Source organism: Choloepus didactylus, chromosome 17, assembly GCF_015220235.1.
Source record: "Choloepus didactylus isolate mChoDid1 chromosome 17, mChoDid1.pri, whole genome shotgun sequence".
Taxonomy (NCBI): domain Eukaryota; kingdom Metazoa; phylum Chordata; class Mammalia; order Pilosa; family Megalonychidae; genus Choloepus; species Choloepus didactylus.
Genome location: NC_051323.1, coordinates 16,538,932 through 16,559,557, shown reverse-complemented (window position 1 = coordinate 16,559,557; position 20,626 = coordinate 16,538,932). Strand labels below are relative to the sequence as shown.

General features: G+C 43.8%; 2 protein-coding genes across 2 annotated transcripts in view; both read right to left on the bottom strand.

Annotated features, from left to right (window-relative positions):
• LOC119512632 (GC-rich sequence DNA-binding factor 2-like) overlaps positions 1–20,626 on the bottom strand; it is a 935,299-nt gene that overhangs the window by 294,137 nt on the left and 620,536 nt on the right. The gene's annotated exons all lie outside the window — the stretch shown is intronic.
• TACR1 (tachykinin receptor 1) overlaps positions 1–20,626 on the bottom strand; it is a 157,872-nt gene that overhangs the window by 19,055 nt on the left and 118,191 nt on the right. The window lies entirely within an intron of this gene.

Here is a 20,626-nt window from a genome sequence, read left to right as displayed (position 1 = left end):
ATGCCAATAGCTAACACTGATACTGTTTAAATGCTTTACATAGGGGACCTCATTCATTTATCCCAACAGCAATCTCTGTTTTATACCCGATGAAACTCAGACCCAGATTGCAAAATCCTCTTTAGCAGCAGCTCAACACAATCCCAGGAACCATTCACAGAGAACCATTATGTAAACAGCATCCTTGGGTCTGTACAATGCAGCTGACCTTGACAGAGAGTTTAAGCACTTGCCTAAAAATTCTCTGTTGTAGAGAATAGCATTATCTGATTGGAAAGGACCATAGGAGGATATGTGAGGGATGGCATAGGTATGATGCACATATGCATTTTATGACATATATATTTATTAATATAGAGCATTTAAGAATAGACTTTTTACTGTAGAATAATTCTAGATTTACAGACAAATGGTAAAATACTAGAGAGTTCCACTTATTCCAAGCCAGTTTCCTCTATTACTATCTCACATATTCTAAATTTGTCACAATGAATGAACCAATATTTAGACAGTATTATAAACGAAAATCTGTAGCTAATTCAGAGTTCCTTAGTTTTTACCTAATGTCTTTTTCTGCTCCAGGCTCTCAATCAGGATACCACATTATATTCAGTCATCAGGTATTTGTAAGCTCTTGACTATGATAGTTTTTCAGACTTTCCTTGTTTTTGAAGATGTTGGCAGTTTTAAGGAGTCCTCGTCAGGTATTTTGCAGAATTCACCTCAATTAGAATTTGTCTGATGTTTCCCCCATGATTAGCTTGGGAAAATGCGTTTGGGGGAGGAATAACACAGGGGTCAGTGCCATTTTCGTTACATAAAGGGTACATGCCATTGGCATGATGGATTTTTGTCGATCTTGACCTTGATCATCTGGTTGAAGAAGTCTCTGTCAGATTTCTCCAATGGCCCTACTTTCCCCCTCCCTAGGAGTTACTTTTTCCCCCTTTTTCTCTACTGTCATCTTTGGCAGGAGGTCATACATAAGGCCTCCCTTCCTTGGGGACAGATTATAAATTATTTGGAATTCTTCTGCAGGGGAGGTTTGTCTCTCCACCTTTATTTATTCATCTATTCATTTATATTAGAATGGGCTCATGGATATTTATTTTATATTTTGGGTTATAATCCAATACTACTCATTTGTCTTGGTGCTCAGATTTTTCCAGCTTTGGCCATTGGGAGCTCTTTCAGTTTGTTCCTGTGTCCCTAGGACATATGCCCAACATTGTGTGTTTTTTGAGCACTTTTCTTACTTTGTGGCAGTACAAGGTGCTCCAGGCTTATCATGCCTATTTCCTGCCCCAGTCCTACAGTCAGCCATTTCTCCAAGGTGTTCTGGTCCCTTTTACTGGAGAATGGTGTTAGAAAGCAAGACCTGGGTGCCTGGTGATAAAGAGCTTTTTATTTTTTTAATTTTTAACCTTTCCAAGTGCAATTATATTTATGCCATTTTTACCCACATGTACTCTACAGGGTGAGTAATAAAATCAATCCTACTTTACATAAGAAGAAACTAAGGGACTGTCCTCCAAATATCATGCAGCAGACCTGGAACTAGACACTAAGTCTCCCGACCCCAAGCTTCAAGCTTTCTCCAACCACCCTTTTATTTGCTCCACCATGTTGCTCCTCTATGTCTCTGGTTAAGTTCCATGGCTTCAAGAATTCCAACTCATGTAATTCTTGCAACAACCAGAGGAGATATATACAGCTATTAGCTTTATTCCCACTTTGCAGATGAGGAAGCCGAGACACAGAAAGCTAAGTAACTTAGGCGATTGCACATCTGGTGAGCAGTGGAGGTAGGACAGGACTCAGGTCCTTGGATTCTACGGGCTCTAGGCTTTAACCCTATGCTGCAGGGGTTAGCAACATGCAGCCCTCAGGCCTCATCAGCTGATGACCTGCTTTTGTAGATTCATGAGTTAAGAATGTTTTTACATTTTAAGTGGTTGAAAAAATATCAAAAGAAGAATAGTATTCCATAACATGTAAAATTTATCTGAAATTCAGATTTCAGTGTCCAAAGATTTATTGGAGCACAGCCATGCCCGCTGATTTAGGTATCGTCTCTGGCTGCTTTCACACACCAATGGCAGAGTTGAGTAGTTGCAACAAGACTGTATGACCTGCAAAACCTAAAATATTTGTAATCTTACCCTTCATGGAAAAATTTGCTGACTGCTGCTTCATTGTATTGCTTCAGGTCCTGGAAAGGGAAGACGCTGAGTTACAACCTCAACTGAGGACTCAGCACGAGCTGGGCAAGTTCCCACCAGCACTGTGCCTTATCCAGTTTTAGTTTGTGCGACTGAGATACTCTCTCTTCTTCTTGCAATAACCCATATCCTATCCCTCTTCCAGGTCCATCTTCTGCTGCTGGGAGCTTCTCTGGAGCAGTCTGGTCTTCACAATACCTCTGGCTCCTCTGAACTCTCCGAACACATAGATTTATTTAGGTTTTGATTACTTGGTGCTTTGTATAGTTCTCCATTGCATGCACATTAGCTTTGTCTCCCAGATTATACACAAAGCCCCTTAAAACAGTGCTGTGGATATCTTTTTTCTCCACTCCTTACGTTATCAACCACAGATGGATAAGTTTTCCAAACGTCCATCTCTGATGATTGATAGATGACCTTCTTGTTTAGATATCCAATTGCTTAACAAATTAAGCACAAACTCCTTAGTGTGACATTCTTGTTTTTTTACTTTTTATTATTGTAACATATATACAACTCGAAATTTTTAAGCACTTGCAAATGTATGATTCAGTGGTGCTAAATACACTCACAATGTTGTGCTACCATCACCACCATCCATTACCTAGAATTTTCATCACCCCAAACAGAAACGTGACACTCATGAAGAATAACTCCTAATTTTCCCCCTCCTGTGGACCCCCACACCAGCCCCTGGTAAACTGTAATCTATTTTCTGTCTCTGTGAATTCCCTCATTCTAGATATTTCATAGAAGTGAAATTATACAATATTTGTCCTTTTGTGCCTGTATTATTTCAATCAACATGATTGAGGTTCATCCATGTTGTAGCATATATTGGAATTTCTTTTTAAGGCTGAATAATGTTCATTGTGTGCACATACCACCTTTTGTGTATCCATTCATCGGTTGATGGACACATGCGTTGCTTCTACTTTTTGTCTATAATGAATAATTCTGCTATGGACATTAGTGTAAAATATCTGTTTGAGTCTCTGTTTTCAATTTTAGGGGGTATATACCTAGAAGTGGGAATGCCGGGTCATATGGTAATTCTATTATCAACTTTTTGAGAAATTGCCAAACTGTTTTCCACAGTGGTGGCACCATTTTACATCCCCACCAACAAAATACGAGAGTCCCTATTTCTCAGTATCCTCACTAACACTTGTTCTTTTCTTTTCTTTTCTTTTTTTTTTTTAATAATAGTTATTCTTGTGCTTGTTGGCCATTTGTATATCTTCTTTGGAGAAAGGGCTATTCAAGTCCTTTGCTAATTTTTAAATTGGGTTGTTTGTCTTTTTGCTGTTGAGTTGTAGCAGTTCTTTATATATTCTAGAAATTGCTATCTTTATCAGAGACATCATTTGCAACTATTTTCTCTCATTCTGTATATTGTCTTTACACTTTCTTGATAATGTCCTTTGACATTAAAAAGATTTAATGTTGATGAAGTCCATTTTATCTGTTTTTCGTTGGTTGCTCATGTTTTTGGCATCAAATCTAAGAATCACTGCCAAATCCAAGGTCATGAAGGTCTTCCCTTATGTTTTATTCTAAGAGTTGTCTGGTTTTAGCTCTTACATTTAGGTCCTTGATCCATTTTGAGAATCTTTTTTTGGGAATATGCTATGAGGTAGGGGTCCAACTTCTTTCTTTGCAAGTGGATACCCAGTTTCCCAGCACCATTGGTTGAAGAGACCATTCTCCCATTTAACGTACTTGGCACCTGTGTCGAAAATCAGTTCACCATAGACGTGTGGGCCATTTCTGGACTCTCGATTCTAGTCCATTGATCTGGATGTCTGTCTTTGAGCTAGTTCCACACTGTTTTGATTACTATGGCTTTGCAGTAAGGAGGAAAGAAAAATTGATTTGAGCCACCTGCCATGCCAAGTGATGCAGAGTGTGATAAGAGATTTGAGGAGACCGGCCACAGTAGGGCAGCTGATGGCCTTCGTAAGAGAAGTAATAAAAGATTGCTGAGTAATGTGACTCAACATTGCCATGGTTTCCTGACTTCCTCCAGCTTTCCTTTGAAATCCAGGTGTCAGAGGGCAGACAACATTTCTAGGAAAGCCAAAGTTGGGTATGGGCCATGGAGTGCATGGAAAGCCTTGGGAACAATGGATTTAGGGTGCTGGTGAACACATTTGTTGAGCTACCCTTGAATTAGCACCAATTGCAGTCTGGGAGCTTATCATGCTATTCCTCTATTTAACATCCATACCAATTCTATAAAATGGGGTTTTATCACCTCTAGTTTTCAATTAAACATTGAGGTTCAAAGGATTTCCTTTCCTGATATTCACTGAACTAGCATGTGACAGGAGCTGGGGTCTAACACAGATCTTTATTTCTTTTTCCTTGAAGGGTCTAGAGACTTTCCAGCACCCTCATTTCTGTCAAATCATAAGACCCCATTTGTGCCAGCCCGTCTGCCTTGCCCAGCTGCCCAGGTGACGCTCGTGTTCTGCTGAATTTGTCTGTGCAAAGCAGAGTCCTGAAGGCACCAGTTTCCACTGGGGGAGCAGTGGGCAGATGGATGGAGCAGCCACTCCTTGCTTTCCCCTCTCTCCAGTCCCAGAAAACCAGGAGTGGGAAGTGGATCGGTGTTCTGGTTTGCTAATGCTGCCATTGTGCAAAATACCAGAAATGGATGGGATTTTATAAACGGGGTTTATTTGGTTACAAAGTTAGAATTCTACAGCCACAAAAGTGTCCAAATTAAAGTATCAACATGAGTATACCTTCACTGAAGAAAGGCCATTGGGATCCAGAAAACCTCTGTTAGCTCGGAAGGCACGTGGCTGGCATCTGCTTGCTCCCAGGTTGTGTTTCAAAATGGCTTTCTCCCAGGGTTTTTGTCTCTAGGTGTCTGGGGGTATTCTCTTAGTTTCTCCCAGGCAAACTCTGGAGTAGCAAAAGTGTACTTTCAATGGCTGTCTCCAAAATGTCTCTTTCGGTTGTTCTGAGGTCCTTCTGTTTGTGAGCTCTTTTATAGGGCTCCAGTGATTAAATTAAGACCCACCCTGAATGGGCAAGGACCATATCTCCATGGAAATAATCCAATCAAATGGTTTGCTCACAGTTGATTCAGTCACATCTCCATGGAAACACTCAATCAAAGGATTCCAACCTAATCAACACTAATATGTCTGCCCTGCACAAGATTGCATCAAAGAACATGGCATTTTGGGAGACATAATACATCCAAACCAGCACAATTGGGGATGGTCCAACCGCTAGCCCCTGCTCTTCTTCATCGTGACTCTCCAGCAAGACACTGGTTCACTCAGAGCCTCTCTGACCACAGTCCTCTGGCTAAAATCCATTTGGTGCCATCCTGACAATAACAACAAAAAAGTATATTTAAAATTAGGAGAGAAGCTCTCTTCCTTAGTCTGGAAGGAGAAAGGAGGAGAAAGACAAGAGATTTTCCAACCTCTCTTTGGCAATTGTTCTCAAACTGAATGCATACAAAAGTCTCCACTGGTACTCTTTCAAAATAGATTCCCGGGTCCTACCCCAGAGATTCTGAATATATAGTTCTGAGGTGGGGCCTGGGAATATGAGTTTTAACAAGTGGTCCCCATCCACATGTGAGGAAAGCAGTGCTCTGAGGGGCAACCTAAGTTCACCGGTTTATACAGTTTATGTCCTAATGGTGTCTAGTCAGGGCAGCTGACCAAATTCCTCCTTAGAGACAAATTCACTCTTGACCTTTCTTGTGGTTGGAAAGAAAATGGGTGTCCATGGCATATAGGGGTGCCTCTGGGGAGGGCTGGCTTGTTGGCTGCCAAGAGATGGCTCTGAAGGGCGTTGCCCCAGATGAATTCACTCCAGCCCAGGGGATGGTTCTAGTCTTGTAGTCCCAGCATGCAGAGCCCCTGAGGAATGGGCATGTTAATGTGCTCACTAGGGTCTGATTTGTGAAGCACTTTGAAAGAGAGACAGAAGAACGCTTAAGCAAACTGGATGTTGGTGTTGGCCAAGTCAATAGGCTACAGGCACCTAACCAGATTCAGCACAAGGAGACTCGGTTGGCCAATTCCAGTGCTTTCTGGTGTCAGCCTGTGAGAGCCTGGAAGCCGGTGCACCCCCGACCACAGTGAGCCTCTCTCTGTCAGGAGGATGCATAGGCCTGTCCATTCGGTGCCTCGCATGTACCAGTGTCCTGAAATTGGTGTAGAGGGGCGACGCCAACTTCAGGACTTCGTAGCACGTAACACCCGTGGTTTTCAGACTTCTGCATTTCATGGAAAAATTTTTAAACAAAATTTAGGGACTGACAGTTTTAAAATTTTTAGACAAAATTTAGGAACTGCCAAGAGAGGATATTAAAAAAACTAAGTTAAGCTAAACTAAAAGCTAAATTAATGTAACCTAAATTGAGCTATAGACCACTGCCATCACTGCCTTCAGTAAAGTATGTTTTAACCCCAGAAAAGAAGGGCATAATCTTAGCACAAAAAGCAGACCTTTAAATGAACAAACAACAACAACAACAACAACCCAAAACAACAACGACTAAAACCAAAGCCCTCACTATGTGAAACGAGAAAAACCTCATTCCTCAAGGGTATATAGACTGGGTGTATTAGTTAGGATTCTCTAGGGAAACAGAATCAATGCGAGGTATCTATGAATACAAGATTTATAAAAGTGTCTCACGCAACTGTGGGTATGCACGAGTCCAAATTCCATAGGGCAGGCAGCAAAGTGGCATCTCCAATGAAGATGTGTGATGAACTCCTCAGGAAACAAACCAGCAACTTCGACTAACTCCTCAGGAAACACTTCTCTGGTCAGCCAAAGAAGTGAAGGTCCTCTATCTGTCTTGCTTAAAAGTCTTCAACTGATTGATTGGATTAAATCCAGCCAACTGCATTCTCTCATTGTAGAAGACACGCCCTTTGGTGAGTCATCAGTCACAGCTGCAGCCAACTGACTGATGATTTAATAAACCAGTCTGCTGGTTTATTAACCAGCCACAAACGTCCTTGCAGCAATGGTTAGGCCAGTGCTTTCTTGACCAGACAGCTGGGTACCATCACCTGGCCAAGTTGACACATGAACCTAACCATGACACCAGGTGTTTGGAAAGCCCTGAGAATCTGGGCAATTCTTTCCTTTTCTGGTCGCCATTCTCCAGAGAGCTACGTACCATTGATTTCATTTTCACCCACTAACTTACACTCACACTCTGGCCCCATCTCCCGTATCATCCTCATTAGACTTCCCAAGCTCTGCGGGTGCACATTTACAGACAAAATCCTGATTTAAAGATAGCTACTATATCTGTCCTGGATGAAAACTTCAGTTTAATTCTCAGAGTGCAATTTTATTTCCAAGAGGAAGGGCAGGGAGGAGTGAGATGGGTGGCATGGGTTGATCCTGGTTGCCAGGGCGCGGAGACTGCGTCTTCCATCTGACTTCCTCCTCCGAGGGTGTGGGTGTGGAATGAGGGGCCACCCATGACATGAGGGCCAGCCAGGGGTCAGCTGGCGTTGGCTGCGAAGGCAGCAACAGGTTTGAGCCATTTGCTAAGTGGGCGAAGAAGAGAATCCTTCACCTGCCATTTTCCCCAACACCACCCCCCCTCCAAATCCCCTCTCTCTATCCCAGGGAGTTTTGCACATACAGGAGTTTATTTACCCCCATCTCCGCTGAAGAGCTAGCAGGGTGAAAGCACAGCCTGGCAGACTCAGCTTCTCGGAGCTACGGGTCTGGTTTGAGTCTCAAAGTCAATTAGGAGGCGACAGTAAGGAAGATGGCCCAGGACGACTCAGCTGGGAGGCTGGCATTTGTACAGGACACACATCCTTGGAAACTGGGAAGGGGCAGCTGTGAAAGTTGGAAATTCAGCTTCCCTAAGGAGCAACTGCAAATGCAGCACAAAGGAACTAATTGGGCAGCGCTGGCTGGGAACGTGAAGAGCCAGGAGCCTGGGGCCAGTCACTGGGCAACCTCCGGAAGTCACTGCCGATCTCTGCACCACGTCCTCCTGTGTAAAATGAGTGCTCTGATCTCTGAGGCCTCCCCAGCTCTGACAGGGAGTGAGAACCCTAAGTGTTGTCAAGGTAACCCTGGTTAGCTGTCTTTTTACTCAGGAGGAAGGAAGAGGAGAACTAGCATTCACCCTGCCTCTACCAGGTTCCGGATGCCTTACACAGCAATTTCACAAAATTCTCACCACGCACCTAATGTTATCTTTATTTTACTGATGAGAAAACTGAGGCTCAGAGAGGGTACACCGTGGACAAGTCACATAGCACTATTGACAGAATTCAAACCCTAGACACGGGATTCAAATCCTTTTGACACTAGAGACTGTGCTTTTTCTATTGTAATCAACCTGCAGTGACTAGGACATCTCCATTAAGAGATGAGTTTGCTGCAACTGTTTGTTTCTATAAGATAGAACTCTTCCAGAAGATGCTGGCGGGATGGAGAGGTTGTGGTGAATGGTTGGCATAGTGTGATGGTTTGAAGCTGTATGTACCCCAGAAGATCATGTTCTTAAAGCTAATCCATTCCTGTTGGTGTGGATCTATTGTGGTCGGACCTTTTGGTTAGGTTATTTCAGTTGAGGCATGCCCTGCTGGGTCTTAATCCTCTTACTGGAGTCCTTTATAAGAGATGAAATTCAGAGAAGCACACAGAGAAGCTAAGAAAGACAAGTCAGAGAAGCTGATAGAGAAGGACAGGTAGAAAACAGAGAGAAACCACAGAAACAGAGAGGAAGCCACTGAAGCCAGAAGGTGGAAGAGAAACCCTGGAGAGAAGGGCCAGCGGACGCCTGCCCTGTGCTTAGCCATGTGACGGAGCAGCTGAGAATCTCTGGTAGCCTTTCTTCGGGGAGAAAGTGTTGCCTGCTGATGCTCTGATTTAGACATTTTCACAGCCTCAGAACTGTAAGCTTGTAAGTTAATAAATCTCCATTGTGAAAGCCAGCCCATTCTTGTATGTTGCATTTTATCAGCTTTAGCAAACTAAAACACATGGGCACTACCAAAATCCACAAATACCTCATGATTGGAACAAAACAAATTCACAAACATTCTATGGCAAGGGTTGCTTAGGAGGCCAAATCTGCAGCAGACATGCCAGTATGTCTGCATTCATTCATTTCTGCATCTATTTATCAAGTATCTTCTGAGTGTTTACTGTGGGTCAGGCCCGAGATGCTGGGGCTACAGTGATAAGCAACACAGACCCAGTCCCTGTTCTCTGGGGGCTCACAGTCTACTGAGGAGTCAAAGAACTCAGTGGATAATGTATTACAAAACGTGATGAGGGCATACATGTCATGGGAGCTGTGGCTGGGCTCCTCCCCAGACAAGAGGGATAACGGAAAGTTCCTAGGGACATAATCTATTAATCATCTGCTCATCCCCACCTTCCCCCTTCTTGCCAGATTTCTTTTCCTCAATTGGGTTACATTCTACTGGTTAAAGTTCAAACGTTGTATTTGGCATTTGAGCCCATGCTGCCACTTAACTGCCCTTCCCACCCCCTAGCTCTGCTCCCTAACCTTTTGTTCTGGTTTGCTGAAGCTGCTGAAATGCAATATTCCAGAAATGGGTTGGCTTTTGCAATGGGGTTTTATTAGGTTACAAATTTACAGTTCAAAGACCATGAAAATGTCCAAATTAAGACATCAAGAGGAAGAGAACTTCTTTGAGGAAAGGCTGATGGCATCTGGGGCTCCTCTGTCACATGGGAAGGCACATGGCAATATATGCTGATCTGTCTCTCCTGGTTCTGGTGTCTATGGCTGTCTCCAAATGTCTCTGGGCATTTCTCTCTCTGCTCTCCTGCTTTACCTGCCTTTCGTCCTCTCAAAAAGAACTCCAGTAAAGGATTAAGACCCACCTTGAATGGGCTAGGTCACATCTCAACGGAAATGGCTTAACCAAAAGGTCCCACCCACAACAGGTCTTTCCCCACAAGAATGGATTAAAAGAACATGGTCCTTTCTGGGGTACATAACAGATTCAAACCTGCACAACTTCCAAACCTATCCTTCCTGAGTTGCCTCTAAATGCGCCTGGACTCTGGTGGTGCCCCATCTGCAGACACTCTGGACAACTTGTTGCCAAAATTACCTTGTGATTTTCTGCCACCTGATTTCATTTGCTCCTTAATTATTCCTTCTCTGGAAGGTTCCCCCACCTCACTCTGTGTGATCAAATGAGATTCATTTACATCTCTCAGGGGAAGTCCAGACTCTGCTTCTAGACCTAATACCTTCTTGCTTCTTTCTGGAGTGAGATGTTTCCAGCCAGCCTCTGAAAGATTCAGGGGCATGACACAATTGCAGCAACCTTCCAGAAGATTACCCACGGTGGCCTTTGCAGTTATCTGGAGGGAAGAGAAACTTCAGATGGAGAAACCATTTACTTTATTTCCTAAGCAGCTGTATCACCTTGGGCAGGATGCTGCATCTCAAAGTGCAGAGGAGATTGTTGGGAGCTGGGTTTGAAGTCATTAAGCAGATCTGCCCACAGACGAAGCACTGGAGAAATAGTTACTCTCCAATCTTGGAAAAGGTTATTCTAGGTCCATTTACTTATACTTCAGGATATTGAGATTGGGGTGAGGCTAATTCTTACTGAAATTAGAAATCGAAATGCAATTAGAACTTTCTAATTAAGTCGGTATAAATATTTATAAGAGTATAGTTGGAACACCAAATGTCTCTTTGAAATGTGTAGAAGAAGAAAAATGTAGTGCTCCCTCTCTCCATCCTCGCAAAAAAGGTTGAACGCCCCAAAGGCTGACCATACACAGAGCATGCCATCTCTAACCTTGAGCACTGGCATCATTGGTGAAGTTCAGAAACAGCTCTTCATTTGGATTTTTAATATTCACACAACTGCTGATCCATTGGCCAGTTATAGTTAGATATAACCTTTCCAACTAAGAACTTTGGAAATATATTGAATTCCTCACTATGCAACAACCATTATTAGCTGGTTTGGAGACTTGATGTGGTAGTTAGAGCCATCACTTGGTTTAGGGGAGGAAAAGCATTTAATTCTAGGGACGGAAATCCAGAGCTTCAATTCTGACTCTTCTGTTCACCAATCCTGTGAACCTGAATAAGTGTCATATCCCTTCATACTTCCAGACAGGGATAACAGAAGCATCTCTACCTTCTAGGGCTGTTATGAAGATAAAGAAATAACAGATGTGCAGGTAGTTAGTGTTAGGTTTTTTTCAACATGGAAGAGAAGAGACCAAAATTCCATCAAAGGAGCTTTATTGTCCAGCTGTGCACATGTGGGCTGAAACCTAAGATGGTAACAGCCCTGAGCCAAGGGAATAAACAGTAAGGCTTATATAGGATGGTTGGCGGGAACATCTTTGTCCAGGGATGGGGAGCTGGCAGGTCTAGGTTGGCAGTTTCTCAGTGGATACTCTGGGGAAAGGGGTAGCTGGCAGGTTTCCATTGGCTGGTTTGAGAGCAGGAGATTGGAAGCGGGAACTAGGGGGTGGGAAAGTTTAAAATTTTAAATGTTATCACAAACTTGCAGAATTCCTAAGGGTGGGGGATGGGGTACTGCCTAACATTTAGGAAGGTTAAAAAGAACGACGTACTCCAGGTATTATTGCTGTTGATGTAATTATTTACTTAACCCTATTAGCTGATGGATTAACACACACAATTTTCCAAAACATAATACCTGGGATGGGGAATGTTGGGAGAAGGGCAGAAACCAGATGAGGAAAGAGGGAGGATGGCCGGAGAATGGATGAGTTAGTTGGGAGGAGTCAGCTCATCCAGCCCCCAATCCATCAGTCCCCTACCACACCCAGGCCAGGAGGAAAACAAAAAAAGAACACAACCTGCCCTGGAGGAAATTACAGTTAGGTAGAGAAACAGTACGTAAGTCTGGAAACGGAGTAAGATCAAACAGTAAATCATGCTAAATTGTGTAAAGGGAAAGCATAGTAGCCCTGCTGCTTTAGTTTCCTAGCTGCTAAAACAAATACTTCCGTAGGTTGGCCTAACAACAGGTACTTATTGGCTCACGGTTTCAGAGGCTAGAAGGCTTGCTTCCTCCCAGGATTGCTATCTTCTGGCTAGCCGGAAAATTTTGGGGCTCCTTGGCTTTTCCATCACATGGCAACGCACATGTTGGCATCTTCTGTGTCTTTCAGGTTCAGTTGCCTTCCAGCTTCTGGCTGCCCCCTATGACTTCTCTGTCTGACTTTCACCTGCTTATAGAGGACTCCAGTAATCTGGATTAAAGCCCAACTTAATGCAGTTGGTCCATACCTTAACTGAAGTAACCTCATCAAATGGTCCTATTTACAGTGGATTCCCACATGCAGGGATGGATTAATTTTAAGAACATGCTTTTCTGGGGTACACAGCTCAAAGCCACAATAGCCATCAGCCCCATTCTCAACTTCCAGGCAAGCTTGGACCCAACCCTGGGTCCTGTGCTATAGGGGCCCCACTTAAGCCCTGCTAGAGCCAAGCCCATCCCCATAGGGTGAGAAGTCTGTGGTGCCAAGAGGACTTTCCCACTCGGACACCCCATCAAGCTCCATCAGGACCCTGGAGTTTCCTGCACAAATGGCCCTGAGCCCACTTCCAGGGCCTGTGTGGGCCTCTTCCTTTGGGTCAGTCTACCCAAGGGTGGACAACCCTGCCAGGGTTGCCCAAGGGGTGGGCCAGGGGCAGCTGATTACAGGCAGGTCTGGAAAGACCTTGGGTACAGACTGGAGTGTCACATGTGTGAGACCCCTCTGGGTATGGCGTGAAGCCAGGGATGGGAAAAAAAGTGAGACCAGCTGAGTACAGGGGCTGTGTTGTCCAAAGATTATTCAGATCAGGCCTTATGAGGATAGAAATTTAAATTAATGATTAATTAGCTTCATTTATAACTTCTAAATATTTAGATGTGGCATGCAGGCCTCCACTTGTGCTTTTGTTTCTGGCCTGAAAATTCTGGAGGCAGGCTTGAGTTGCGATCTATAGTAATTTGGGGAGGAGACCAGAGTGGTTTGCCAGCATCAGGTAAGACTCTCCCCAGGGTGGGATTTGAGTTTTGCCTTGAAGTATCTGTCAAGGTTGGGAAAGGAATGCAAAGCATTGCCTTGGAATGACTGCGTAAAGCCTGGGAGGTGATGACCTTGAGGTGACTGGAGGCTATCACTGTTGATTCCTTCTAGCTCCCAACCTCTCTCTCTTCTCTCCCTTTGGCTAAATTCTCACCCTTTCTTCAGGCCTTGCTGAAGCTCATTTCCTCCATGGGGCCTTCCAGATTTCCTCCTTCTGTAAAGTCACTGCTCTTTCTGTTCACCCTTGGAATTCTTTCTCTTTACCATCAGTAGGCACAGCCATTTCAAGAGATCCTACTGTAAATGGGCATTACTAGTCAGCACGACCCAGTTAGGAATTTAATTATGAACTGAAAGTTTCTGGAGTGTTGGTTCTGTCTCCCTAAAGCTCTTAAGCTCCTTGCAATCACGAGCCCTTCAGTTAGACACAGAGTGACTATGAAACTAGGCTGACAGCTCTGTGTTGTTGGAATTGGAGGAGATGAAGGAGAGGACTGAGAAGGGAGAGCAATTACTGGTCTCAGACTTTTCCATCAAAGTTGCTTCTGACAGCAGAGGAAACGGGGCCGGTGGCCTCCAGGGAATCCGGGAACAGAGCCCTCAGCTAAGGATGTCAAGCTTAGACTTTTATGTGAAGCCTTTTGCTTTATCTGAAACTTGATGTAGATTTTGTATTCTATTCCACGATCCATTTTTGTGTCTGTTAAAATGAAGCTCTGAATTATTTATCCCTGAGTAAAACTGACTCTCTCAGAAGAATTTCTATGCTGGTTTTATAAAGTGTGAATTATTCTTGGTGCCCTGCTCAACAGCTGGCTCAGGGTGGGCACTCGGTAAGTATTTGCTGAATGACTCAATGTATGGACCATGCACCGTCTCCCCAGGAGAAGCACACCTGAGTGTGAGCAGCTGGGAATCAGGGCGTGGGTAGGGAGTTTGGCAGTGTAGGAGCCGGACAGATATGAGAGATGCTTCAAAGGAAGAATAAACCAGACTAAAATACTAATAAAAATGCTGACTACAAAAGCAGGTCAAAAAGAAGGGCAATCATTAGAAACGGGGAAGTTTCAAAAGTGAGCAGAGTTTCTTTCAACCCTGGGCATTTGAATTGGCATCTCAGCTGCTAGTGGAGACAGCTTTCCCAGGCAGAGGGGGATTTCAGGGTCATTGTCCATGCAACATGCACGATGTGCAAATCCTCAATCTTGCAGGAGAAGCCTTCAATATCAAGACCCATCCTGCCCAATACAGTCGCTACTGGCCACGTGTCTAGTGAGCGCTTGAAATGTGGCCCTTGCAAACTGAGATGGACGCTGTAAGTTTAAAATACACACTAGATTTTGAAGACCATAGGAAGATAATGAAAAATTGCTCATGAGTAATTTTCATATTATTACATGTCAGAATGATGATACTGTGAGTATATTAAGTTAAAAAACATGCTACTAAAATTAATTTCACCTCATTCTTTTTACTTTTAAAAAAATGTGACTACTGGAAAATTTCCAACTGCATATGTGTTTCACACTTGTGGTTTGCGTTATATTTCTATTGGGCAGTGCAGTCTAGACTGATGAAGAAAAACGACTTGGTGACAGATGCAGTAAAAGGGATCCTAGTAGCATTTCCCTGAGGATGGCCAGGGACAAGCTTTTGCAAACCTCCCTCTGCAAGACAATGTTTATCTCTCTGGGGAATTTGGAAGGCGCTGTTAATAGATGGTTGCAAAGAATCATTATCATTCCCCACACACATCGGCAGGGCTTAGTGTTAAGAAAAGCCATAGAAGTGAACGTTCAAATCAAAACTAATTAAAACCCTTGCCTAAAGAAGCGCCATCAGTCCCAGACAACTTCAAACAGAGATGTGTGATTAAACTTCCTTTTGTGCAAGTCAACACTTCCCCAGCTGTATCGCCAGCTTGTCAGTGCCTTGCTCCACCCCCGTGCCATTGTAAACAGTAAATAATTGGACTTCTGTTCACCTCCTTGCCTTCCTAATCACTTCTCCCCTGCTGAGACCTGGTTCTTTAAACATAACTAGTCTGTACACCTGGAGGAATTGAGACATTTTTGGTGCCGTTACTTGAACATCTGCCCCAGTTATGGTGGGTTCAGGATTCTAAGTGCCTCCTGGCTATTTGTGGCATCAGAATGCTCCACAGAGAACATCTCACTGGTAAGGAACTTACCCCCCCACCCCCACCCCACTCCAGTAGCAGGCATTCTGGGATCATTTTTGAAACCCTTCTTTTGAGGGTGGGTGGCACTGAAGATGCTGGTGAGATTGGCAGCTAAGGGACACTCTTCCCTGGGGTGTCATGAAATTCCTTCTTCTGGAGCCCTGGGTCCTTGCTTCTTTCCCTGACCTCTGCAGCCTGGAGCTCCAAACCACCCTTTATGTGACATCTGAGCTGTGAAACAAAGACCCAACCCCAACAGTGGCCAGGGAGGCTTTCCCTGACCTGACCCCTCCTCTCTCTGCAGCCTCATCTCAGGCTGCTCCCCCTGCACCCCAATCCCCCCTGCCTCTCAGTGCACACAGCCTGGAACGGGCACCCCTTCCTCTCCCTTCTCACTCAGCTAACCATTCAAAGCTTAGCTCCTCGGGGCATCTTCCTTTTAAAAGCCTGAGCTTTACTTTCCAAGCCCTTATCACAGTTGCTTTATATATTCACTGTATGATTATTTGCTATCTCTCCTTGACTTTAGGCTCCGGGAGGGTGGGGGAGACTTGTTTGTTTTCTTTGCCCTTGTATTCCCAAGGCTAGAGACTCAATAAGTGTTTGCTGAATGAATGCATAAATATGTTCCTTCTGCTCCTCCCCCGATTGCTGGAGCCTACCTGGAAGGAGTGCTATCGGTGTCATCCCCTTCTCCTCCCACCAGGCAGGGACATCTGTGTGCTCTAGGTAGTTACCACACGTGGGCAACTCAGGTATATGAAAAAATATGAGCTGTGGCATCCCCCTGGCCCCGAGCCTGATTCTATCACCCTTTTCTTTATTCCCTTGGCACAGGCTTCTCCTTGTTCCCTGATATTTCTTTCTTTCTGGTTTTCAAATCTTCTCCCTCTTCCTGATTGCTCTTCTGCTCTGGCTGCCTGTGGTGTCTCCCTCCCTTTCCACGGGCTGTCTCCATCCTCCCCGGCTGGCAGTTTCCCGTGGAGAGGCATCTACTCTCATAGGGGGATGTGGGTGGAGGCACTTTTCCATCTGTTGATAGTGGTTTCTGGTTTTTAACCCACCCACGTAAGACAGCACAGGCTCACCCAGCTCTCGTGGGGGCCTAGAACTTGGGGCGGGGGGACCAGGGGCAGAGTTCTGGTGAGGGGGCTCTCCACCTCCTGGAGATCGTGTCTGCCGTGATATTACATAGCAGGTACAACGTGACCTGCATGTTGCATAAATGCAAGAATGTTTCGTTCTGGGGACAATATACCAGTGCATCCATAATTGGCTTTGTATTAGAACCGTTTTTCAGCAGAAGAGTAGGTTTCTGTTGGTTTAACCACACTACCTTCATAGCCATCTTGTGGCTAATTCTTTAGAACAGAAAGAGTTGTTCTACTCAAGCTTGTTGAATGAAAGAAAGGGCAAGAATTAGTCCCAAGAGCACATGAACTCAAAGGCGCTTGTTTTCTGTGGTTGCTATATTTTGACTAAAAATGCTTCTTTCTTACTTGCCCGTACTTTAATTTTACTTGTATTTTTATTATGCTAAGAATAGAAAACACTTAGAAGATTGAAATATTAACTTGTTTAACCAATAAGACAAAGAATGTGTAGGGCAGAAATTAACAAGATACAAACACAGGTCTGAAGTTTTTTGGCCACCAGGCTTCTTCTCCCTACTCCTTCCAGCAGCTGGTTCCACTGATAATTTATATAGAAAGAGTCTGTACTGTCTGTTTCCAAGAACATCGCCTCTTCTTTTTGAAATTACTTTTTAAAAAAAATTTTAGAATTGTCTTAGATACAAAAGACAGGACAGAGTTCTCACATGCCCCATACTCATTTCCACTATTATTAATATCCTGTATTAGTATGGTACATTTGTCACAACAAATGAACCAATATTTATGCTTTATTATTAAAGTTCACAATTTATCAATATTTCCGTAGCATTTACCTAATGTAAATTTTCTCTTGCAGGCTCCCCTCCAGGGTACCACATTTAGTTGTCATGTTTCCTTGGGCTCCCCTTTGCTGGGATGGTTTGAGAAGACCGTCTTTGTTTTAGATGACCTTGAAGGTTTTGAGGAACAGTGGTCAAGCATTTTGTCAGCTGTCCCTCAACTGGAATTTGTCTGATGATTTTCTCACGATTAGCCTGGGGTTATGAGTTTTGGGGAGGATGACCACAGAGGTCACTGCCTTCCCTCCTCTTCACATTTGCCAAGGGTTCTGACCCAGAGGGCCTTCACTTCCCTCTGTGAACACATTTCTCCCTGACTCCCGGGCCCTGACCCTCCTCTCACCCCAGCCCTTACACTACCCAGGCGCCTGAGAGGCTCCTCACCCAGCAGTGCCTTGTCTTAACATTCCTCTGCTTTCCCAGACCTTACAGATTGCAACTGGCCTAATTAGCAAAGGAAAACATTCTGAACCAAGAGGTCCTAGTCACAACCTCAGAAAATCCTTCACCCATCCCAGTGATCCACCCGTCTTATTGTCCTCCAGTGCTTTTCCTCTAACCCACTCCCAGTCCTGAAAAGGCTGGTTGTCCTTTTTTGATGCAGTTCAGTTCTACTCTCTCTCCCCTGCTGTAGCAGCCCCTGGCTAAAGTCATCCTTGCCTGTTGCACATTTCCTGGTGTATTTTTCTTCGACGTTACCTGCTACCAACAGGACCCATCACTGTTGACATGAACACTTATTAGCTGGTTGAGGCAGCGTTTGTCAGATTTGCCCACTGTGCTCTTTGCAAGGAAATCACGATGTGCAGCAACATATAAGAAGTGGGGGTTTATGTTCCACCTCCTTGAGTACAGACTCTTTACATAAATTATTTGGATTTTTTCTGCCTTGGAGATTTGCCTCTTCTCCTCCACTTATTTATTCAGTCATGTATTTATATCAGTTTGGATTGTTTTTTTTTTAAATACTTTGTTTTATAATCCAATGCTATGTCATTTACACTGTTGCTCAAAATGTTCCAGCTTTGATCATTGGGGCCATTTCAGTTGGCGCCTGTGAACCTGACATATGCCCATCGTCGTGGGTTTTTTGAGCACTTTCTTACTTTGTGTCACTACAAGGTGCTCTAGGCTCATCTTGTATATTTCCTGCCCCAGTCTTAGAATCAGCTATTTCTCCAAGGATCTCTGGTTCCTTTTCTTGAAGAATGGTATTAGAAGCCATGATCTGGGTGCTAGATGAGCTTACCCCCCCCCCCCTTTTTTTTAAACTACTAGAGTATGTCATGTGACTGTATAACTCATAAAAAAACTAGAATTTAAACATTCAAATATATGTAATTTTAAAGAGGATGCAGACTCCAGGCTGGTAGGAACGTCCATTTTGATGACATGTTAATACTAGCATTGCAGACCATTCTAAGGAATTTGGGCTTCAACTAGAAATATTTAAGAGATGGAATTACTAAGACCTTGTGATCAACTGGTTATGAGGTCTCAGGGTGAGGGGGAGTCAGGCATGGTGCCCATCTGTTGGAAAGTGAGGTATCCACCAAGAGAGGGAATACATGAGAAAGGGCAGATTTGAGGGGGAAAAATATTGAGTTTGAGGTTGAGATGCTACTGGATCACCCAAGTGTTGGTATGTGTTAGGCACTGGAACTGACAAAAGTGACATGGGCTGGAGCCAGCAATTTGGAAGACACCAGCATAGAGATGACAACTGAAGCTATAGGAGGGGATGAGAGCACCAGGGAAGAATGTGGAGAGTGTCAGGGCACAGAAGGATGCTAACATCTAGTGATGGGTAGAGGGAACTGCAGAGGAGAGGTCCAAGAGGTAGGTGAAAAACCAGAAATACGTATTAATACGATTACAAAGAGAGGAGAATGTCCCAAGAGGGAAGGAGGGGCTCATTCATTTTTTTATTTTTTTTTGGAGGGACTGGTTCTTTACTCCAAAAGGAAATTTCTCAATTTTTAGTATCAAAACAGTTGCATTACTGGTTTTTCTTTCTCCCAATCTGCCCCTCAAAGAGACCTACACCAAAGGGAGTACATTTTAAGCCAATAAGCTGTAAGATGCACACCTAACAGACCTCACAGAAAACCCACCAAAAAGGGGGACCTGGGTGGGGAAAGGAACTGTAAAAGATCAGCACACAGCCAGCCCAGGCTGTAGAGAGCACTCACAGCCAGAGGGGGTGGCCAGTGCTCCGCAACCCCAAAGAAGCAAAGTTTCAAAATAGAATAAAATAAAATAATAAAATAAAATAATAAAATAAATAAAATAAATAAAATAAAATACAATCAAATAAAAAAAGTTTTGTACATAAGCTATTCAAGATTTCTGCAGCTCTGACGGATATGAAGTATGAGATGGCACTTTTAAGAGACAGCAGCTTCAGTCCCAGAAAAGGGTGATGAGATGTTTCATATGGCTAACTCAGTGACAGAAATGTAATTTTGTTTTCTTTCCTTTTTTAAAGGGAGGCAGGAGAGTACGTCAGTGGTCACCCCAACATAAGGGGCACATGATCTGTTTTGTAGCAGTTGAGAAGGGGGTAGAGTAAGGAGACAAAGATTCAGTCTCAGACAGATGTCTCATCATATTAATTTGGTCACTTCTGATGAGAAAAAAATAATGAACTTGCCCTAAGATACCTTAAAGCTGGAAACCTGAACAGTACTTTTAAAAATTTCTTTTTCCTTTTTTTTTCTTTTTTTCTTTTTTTTTTCAGGCTAACTCCTGGACTCACCTTTCTGGTTGGGCTGGTGCTTTGTATAGAGTAATGAAGTTTCCCATAATGGAGTTTTCCCCTGAGCCATGTTCGGTTCTCAGCGAAGCAGGCCCATATCTCTTTCCCTCCTCTATGGAGAGAGCAATATGTATTACACTGAAAAGTTACCTTCCCAAAGTGAGAAAGGGATTGGATTGCTGCTCCAGAGCTGTGGAATTATTTGGAATGTATTACAAATGGTTGCTACAACAACAAAAAGGGTGGGAGGGGGTGGTAATTACAAAATGTATACATCACAGCATGCTTTTAGAGACCCTTGCATTGTGCTCTAAAATGTTGTTCCCAAAGGTGCTCAGCCCCTAGCCCAGCTGCAATCTCTGGGAGAGGCAGAGACAGTTTGGTGAAAAAGACACGGGACCAGGGATGGGTGGGTGGGTCTGCAGCAA